We start from the raw sequence: 8,120 nt of genomic DNA, 5'->3' as shown, positions 1-8,120 counted from the left end.
ACAAGAAAAAACAGTCCCTCTTCTCGAGGAGTTTACATGTATAAGTATACCCAGAATAAATACAAATAATGCAGTTGAAGGCAAGGAAGATGTTGCCTGAGTTGCATCTTAAAGGGAGTGAGCAATTATACGAGGTATAGATGAAGAGAAAGGACAGGTAGGAGAAACTAGATTTGAACTCATGGAGTTGAATGTTCCCGTTTCTAAACACGGTGCGCTAACCACTTCACCACTTGGCTGGCCTAGAGTTAGGAAGACCTGAATTAAATCTAGCCCCAGACATTTACTAGTTGTGTGACTCCGAGCAAGTCATTTAACTCAGTTTGACTCAGTTTCCTCACCTGTACAATGAGCTGGAGAAGGAAATAGCAAACTACTGCAGTATCTTTGCCAAGAAAACCCCAAATGGGGTCAAGAAGAGTCAGACTTGACTGAAGAGGACTGAACAACAACAAAAATGGATGAGGAGGAAGTGAATTTCAGGTATGAAGGATGACTTCTTACCCCTCTTGAAGAAGTGAAGTTGTAAGGGTGTTGCTAATTTGAATTAGTGAAAGGAGTTTCCGCAATAGGAGTTTTCCAGTGTCCCTCCTTCCCTGCCCCTCCTCACTTCTATTGTTAGAAGGAATATTCGTATCAATGAAGTTACATATCAATCGATTTATTAAGTGCTTTCTATGTTCCTTACTATACCAACCTAGGGATCCAAAGAAGGGCCAAAACACCCTATCCTCAAGAAACTTAGGCAGAAATGAGGGAGACAACATGTAAAGAAATAGTTAATTAAAGTTACATCCATGGAAGATAACCAAGAGTTACACATCCTAAAGGAGTGTATAGAAATTACATACAGTGAATGGATAGAGCTCTGGATTTATAGTCAGGAAGACCTGAGTTTGAATCCTATCACAGACCCTTTCTAACTGCGCAACTCTGGGCAAGTCACTTAACCTTTGTCAGCCTCGGTTTCCTCCTCTGTCAAATGGGGATAATAATAGCATCTCACTGGGTTGGTATGAGAATTAAAGGAGGTAGTATATGTAAAGTACTATTTTATTAATTAATTATTTTTAAAATTAATTTAAAATTACTTAAAATATTTTTTTTGTTTTCAAACATTCGCTTTTATAGGATTTTGAGTTCTAAATTTTTCCCCCTCTCTCCCCTCCCCCACCCCCCAAGATAGCATGCAATCTGATATAGGCAATATATGTATAATTATGTGTAAAGTACTTTTCAGACCTTAAAGTGCTGAGTAAACATTAGCTTTGATCAGTATTGTCTGATAGTCAGAGAGGGCAGTCCAAGCAAGGCTAAAGTTATTCTCAAATCCCTGTCTCCTGGTTAGAGGAAGGGAATTTCTTTAGTGGCAGGATTTTAGAATCTAGCCTTCTAGATGACAAAAGAAATCTCTTGACAGCACAAGCCTTGAAGGTTGCTTTGAGAATAACTCCATTTTTGAGAGTTTGGAAGCAGTCTCAGATCTTTTACTCTTGGGCTCGAAGAAGTGCAGATGGTGACTGTAGCCATGAAATTAAAAGACGCTTGCTCCTTGTAAGGAAAGCTAGGGCAAATCTGGATAGCATACTAAAAAGCAGAGATATAACTTTGCCAACAAATGTCCGTATTTTCCAGTAGCAATACATGAGAGAATTGGACTATAAGGAAAGCTGAGTGCTACACAATCGATGTTTTCAAACTGTGGTGCTGGAGAGGACTTTTGAGAGTCCCTTGGACAGCAAGGAGATCAAATCAGTCAATACATAAAGAAATTAATTCAGGTTATTCACTGGAAGGTCAAATACTGAAGCTGGAGCTTAAATACTTTGGCCACATAATGAGAAGACAGGACACTGTGGAAAGACCCTGATGTTGGGAAAGATTAAAGGCAAAAGGAATAGGGAGCAGCCAAGGGTAAGATGGATAGAAAGTGTCATGGAAACAAACGAACATGAACTTGGACAGACTTCAGAAGACAGTGGAGGATGGAAGGGCCTGGTGTGCTCTTTATGGTCCATGAGCTCTAGAAGACACAGACAGAACTGAACAACTCAACAGAAACATGTGTAAGACTATATTTAAAGAGGCAGTAGAGAAGAGTGCAATGGTATTAAACTCAAATAGGAACCCATTCCTGCAGTTGCAAATTGACTTAGAAAACCACGAATTAACATTATCTATGTGATCTTGTATTTTTATTTATTTTGTTAAACATTTCCCAATTATGTTTTAATCTGGCTATTGTTCACTGGGGAGTTTTGTGGGGGTCATGGGGAAATGGAGGGGCGGGGTTTGACCTCTCTGGTATAGTGGATAAAACATTGGGCTTGTCTGGTGAACATACGATTGAATTCCATCTTCAACACTTTCTAAACTATGTGGTCATACTTAATTGCCCAGAATCTTACTTTCCTAATCTGTAAAATGGGAATAATGATGCTTATATAGTGTTAACCACAAAGGTTTGTAAGGATTAAATGAGATAATGTAAAATGCTTTGTAAATCATAAAGTATTATGTGTCAGCAATAATTATAATTAAGACTTGATATTAAGATACGAAAAATGGAATAAAATACAGTTCCTCTCCTAAGGGAGCTTAGCATCCAACAGGTAGGGGTGAAGATGAGGAATAGATACAAATGATTATAATACAACTTAGGAGAAGTCAAAGTAGATTAAAAGTTTTAGAAAGTAAGACAACCCCAAAGGACTTATGATGAAAAATACTACCTGCCTCCAGAGAAAGAGCTGATGTCTTCTGAATACAGACCAAAGCATACTCTTTGTTTCTTTGTTTCTTCCTTCCTTCATTCCTTCCTTCTTTCCTTCCTTTGAGTTTTCTTGCACAAAATGACTAATATGGAAATGTTTTATATAATTGCACGTGTATAATCTATATCAGACTGTTGCAGTTTCATGGTGTATTGTGGGGGATCCTCTCAAAGAATTCAGACTCGGACCACCTCTAATACAAGTAAAGGCATTTATTGAGAGTGATGCTCTCCAGTGGGCTGAGTTCCAAGAGGAACCAGCAATTTTAGTAAGACAAGACAGGCAATTTTATAGTGTCGTGATGCTGATTACACCAACAGAAATTATGAATATTAAAAAGGCAGGAGGGATATGTCAAGGGATTGGGTAATAGGGAGGGATCCTGGCTTTGGTGGAACTGTGCATGTGATTACCCATAATGCATACAGAAAAGCCCAAAGGGAGGGGCGTGTATGTATGATAATAATATTATAATAAGCATCTCTATGTCATAAGTTCACCTAAAGGGACAGCTTTTGCTACTACTGTGCAGATGCCTACTTAGGGAAAGTCCCTTCTGTTGTTTTGGGGTCCACATCCTGCTCGGGCATCCTAGTGGTGCTGCTTTCTGATTGGCTGGCTATTGTGGTCCTGTCTGAGATTAGATTGATATGGTGTGGTTGAGTGCATAGACACACCTGATGTTTCTATGGGAAATATGAGGAATGGGTCTGGGGGCAGTGACTAGCATTCCATCCCATGGACACACCTGCTTTCTACTGGGGCATGACTTCATGGACACGCCTGCTGTTCTAGTGAGGCAATGAGGCATATATGAGGAAGTTAGGATATTGGTGGCCGTGGCTAAGTAGGAGAAGTGGCTGTATTGAGTCTGGGGGTGGTGACTAGCTAGGGGCAGCGGGCCTGCTGTTCAGTGGGGCCTATGATTGAGTCTGAGCGCCCATGGTGTGGTTAAAGCCAGATCGTGTGGTTAAATCTGGACATGCCTAATGTTCAGTGAGGCCCATAAAGAAGTTAGAATATTGGGGCTGGGGGCAGCTTTATTAAGATTCCATCAGGGCAGCTAGCGGCACAATGGATAGAGCACTGGCCCTGGATTCAGGAGGACCTGAGTTCAAATCCAGCCTCAGACACGTAACACTTACTAGCTGTGTGACCCTGGGCAAGTCACTTAACCCCATTGCCTAGCAAAAAAACAAAAAAACAAACAAAAAAAAGATTCCATCAGTAGGAAGTGGGGAACTCCTAAAACATTCTTAAGCTGGGATCAAAGCTACCAATCTTCAAAGGGTCAAAGGGGTAGAAGTAGCAGAGAGATGTATCAAGGGAAAACTTCCTAACAATCTGACCTGTCTAGTAGTAGAATAAGCTACATTGGGAGAGAATGGAGGTTGACTGAGTACTTCTATAGGAAATGCTTTTTTTTTTTAAGGTATGAACTGGATGACTACTGAGATGTCTTCCCACTTGGAAATTCTTTGATCCCTGTTAAATTTCATCCTATTAGAGAAAACAATTTTTTAAAAAAAATTTGTTCTAATCTGGCCCAACATTCTAGTCTGTCTAGATCTTTTTGGACCCTGATTCTATCATCCAACTTGTTAGTTAACCCCTTTTAGTTTCTTGTCATCCATAAATTCAATAAACACATCTTCTTTGTCTCCATTCAAGTCATTGGTAAAAAATGGTGGTCAAGATAGGGTCAGTGATAGAGCCCTGTGGTCCTCCAATGGAAACCTCCTTTTAGGATTCATTCATTGTTATCTTTTTGACTCTGGTCATTCAGCCAATATTGAGTCATCCTAACTGAATGATCATCCAGCCATACTGCTCGGTGTTGTCTACCAGAATATCATAAAAGGTTTTGTAAAATGCCATGAAGACAGAGGCGCCAGAAAGAGAACATCTAGTCCAGCCTCTTCATTTCACATTAGAGGAAACCAAGTCCTGGTGAGGTTAAGTGACATACATAAGGTCGTAGCCGGGGTGGAATTTGAACCAAGGTCTTCTAACTAAAATTAGTGCTCTTATCCACTATAGCAGGTTTTCTTCATCCAGTTATACTACACCAGTCCCCTAGTAACTCAGTTAGAAAAGAAAATTAGGTTACTCTAATATGACTTGTTTTTTTAATTACTCTAATCAATCAATTGATCAGCACTTATAAGGCACCTACTGTGTGCCAAGCACTGTGCTAAGCTAGAGATAAAAAAAAGGCAAAGACAGTTCCTACCCTCAAGGATCTTACAATCTAATAGGGGAGACAACATGTTAACAAAAATATATAAAGCAAGCTATATACAGGATAAATTGGAAATACTTAATAGAGGGAAGGCACTAGAATTAAGAGGGATTGAGGAAGGGTTCCATGCTGGCCCTAAATGACCATCGCTCCCCTTTCTCAGCATTTATAAATTATTTCTTTAGTGATATACAAAGTGGGGGTGGGGAGGAGGAGGTGATTTGTATCCACAGGAATGTTATTTGCATGGCTGCTAAAGGTGCAGTCTCTGCAGAGGACACCAGATGGCGCTCTAAGCTGGTACTTCTTCAGCATGGGACTTTCGTCTTTCCAGACCTTTCATCCCTTTGCATAGACACAGACAGCATATGCCTGGGTCTTGAGCTTTCCAGTCCAGGCTCTTTCAATCAATAAACATTAAATACCTACTACATGCCAGGCACTGTGCTAAATTGGGGATACAAAAGGAGGCAAAAGACAGTCCCTGCCCTTAAGGAGCTTACAGTCTAATGAGATAGACAACATACAAATGTATGTGTGTATATATGTATGTATATACACACACACACAAAGCATTTTTGTAATCCTGTGTATTTTATTTTATGCATTTAAAAACATTATTCTGAGAAGAAGTCCATAAGCTTCATTGGACTGCTAAATTGAGGGAAAAGAGGGCCCATAACACAAAAAAGGTTAAGTCAGAAGTAGGGACTCTTAACCTTTGTTGCAGAGAAGGTGTCAACCTGCATTGGTAAAGGGAATATCCCTTGAAAGTAATAAACAGAGAATCAATGAAGTTATCTATGAAAACAAAACAAAACAAAGTATAGGGTTAGATGTTGGGAGTAGATTTGGACCTCTCATTTCCTCTGGACTCCTTACTGCAGTTAGAATAAAATTCAGAAGGCCAGCTTTAACACCCCCCAACTGGGAGACTGGCATGAGACCACTACTCCTAGGAAGGTCTGAAGTCTTAATTCACTCACTCATTCTTCCAGGCTTGGTTCTTCAAAGTTAACTCCCACTGATTATAATGGTAGTGATGATGGAGCAGACATCATCTCTCAAACATTTTAGTCTGGTTTTGGAGTAGACGAGTTCAAATCTGGTCTCTGGCTAATATTAGGACTTATATCCCGGGGTTGTTGTGAATTCTTTTTGTTTGCTTTTTGGGAGGCAATTGGGATTAAGTGACTTGCCCAGAATCACACATTTAGTAAGCATCTGAGGCCAGATTTTAACTCAGATCCTCCTGATTCTAGGGCCGATGCTCTATCCATTGTACCACATAGCTGCCCCAAAGTGAGATTTTTTGTAAAGCACCTTGTGAACCTTAAAGCACTACATAAATGCTGCTACTATTATTGTTGTTCTTATATCAAAACTAAGTGGTGTCAGGCAGTCACCCACTGTTGCATATTTCTGCATTTGTATCTCACCATCCAACTGAACCTATTGTAACTGCCACTCCAACTTTGGTGTGAGTGATTGATTATCCTAGCCAAACAGCTAAAGGAAGCCATATTGGATACCCCACAGATTGCTCCCGTTCCTTCTGTGTCTCGGGCATGCTGCTCGTGTATTATCCTCCTCAGACACCTTCTGAGGCGATTTTCCATGAAAGAGGAAGCCTGTCATGATCAGAGGGCAGAAAGTAGAATGAATTTAAGTTAGTTGCTTTTAAGTTAAATGTCTGAAGCTATTTACTTCTGTGTGTCATGCTTTTCTGGTCCTAGAGATGGCAGGAAAATGAAGAAGCAAAGAAAAATCAGAGGTCACAAATGAGTCATAGAATTGGAAGAAATGAAGTTCTTGAAGACTTTTCGAAGATTGCTGGTTTGAGGCTCTGTAGTCATACTGGGTGTGAGCTCATTTTAGCAGCCTGTGTGTATAGTTCATCTTGTTCTGTTGACTTGAACTCATTGAGGACAGCTAAATGCTCTGAGGTTGATAAGGTTCTCTGTCTGGGACGATGAGACTGTCAACAGAAATAAGAAAATTAGAAGGAGGGGAAGGGTCTTTTTGGTGGTAGGAGTGGGGGAAGATGATGAGTTCAAGGGGTGGGTGGGGGGAAGATGATGAGTTCATGTTTGGACACATTGAGTTTGAGAACTCACTGAGATATCTTGCTGGAGATGTCCAGTAAGCAATTGGAGATATGAGGCTGTAGGTGTATATTTGGGACTTATCTGCATAGATATTATCACCCAAGTGATAGGAATGGATTAAGATTGCCAAGTGAGGCAAGGTAGTAAGAGAAAAGGACTAAGGCCAGAGCCTCGGAGAATGCTCAAAACTAAGGGACGGGAGAAGGCAAAGAACCAAGAATGATTACTTAAGTACGAAGAGAAGTCAAATCAGAGAATACAGGGGTGGGGGTGGGTAGGTATTTCAGGTGAGAGGAGGGATGCTCATGAGCAAATGAACAAAGCATGTGTAGGCAATGATTGGAAGGGAAGATATCCAGCTCACTGTCCTACCTGGTCTGAAATTCCCACCATCAAAACCCATCAGCAACATGAATGGTATAGATAAGAAGTGGGACAGCTGTCTTCAGAAGGCTCCAGTTAAAATACTAGTCATATTGTAAGAAATGGAAAGGGATCCACATGTACAAAAATATTTATAGCAGTTCTTTTTGTGGTGGCAAAGAATTAGAAATTGGGGGGGATGCCCCTCAATTGAGGAATAGCTGAACAAGTGGTATGTGAATGTAATGGAATGCTATTGTGCTATAAGAAATGAGCAGGCAGATTTCAGAAAAATCTGGAAACTTACATGAACTGATGCTGAGTGAAATCAGCAGAACCAGGGGAACAATGTACACAGTAATAGCAACACTGTACAATCATCAGCTACAATAGACTTAGCTGTTCTCAGCCATACCATGATCTAAGACAATTCCAAAAGACTTATGACAGAAAATGCTATCCACATCCAGAGAAAAAACTGTGGAGTCTGAATGCGTATTGAAGCATACTGTTTTCACTTTTTTTTGTTGTTTTTTCTTTCTTGTGGTTTTTCCCTTTTGTTCTGATTCTTTTTTCACAACATGACTAATGTGGAAATATGTTTAATGTGATTGTGCATGTATATATAACCTA

This window comes from Phascolarctos cinereus, unplaced genomic scaffold (assembly GCF_003287225.1).
Source record: "Phascolarctos cinereus isolate Bilbo 61053 unplaced genomic scaffold, phaCin_HiC Scaffold_4;HRSCAF=312, whole genome shotgun sequence".
Taxonomy (NCBI): Eukaryota; Metazoa; Chordata; class Mammalia; order Diprotodontia; family Phascolarctidae; genus Phascolarctos; species Phascolarctos cinereus.
Note: the sequence above shows the minus strand (reverse complement) of the source record.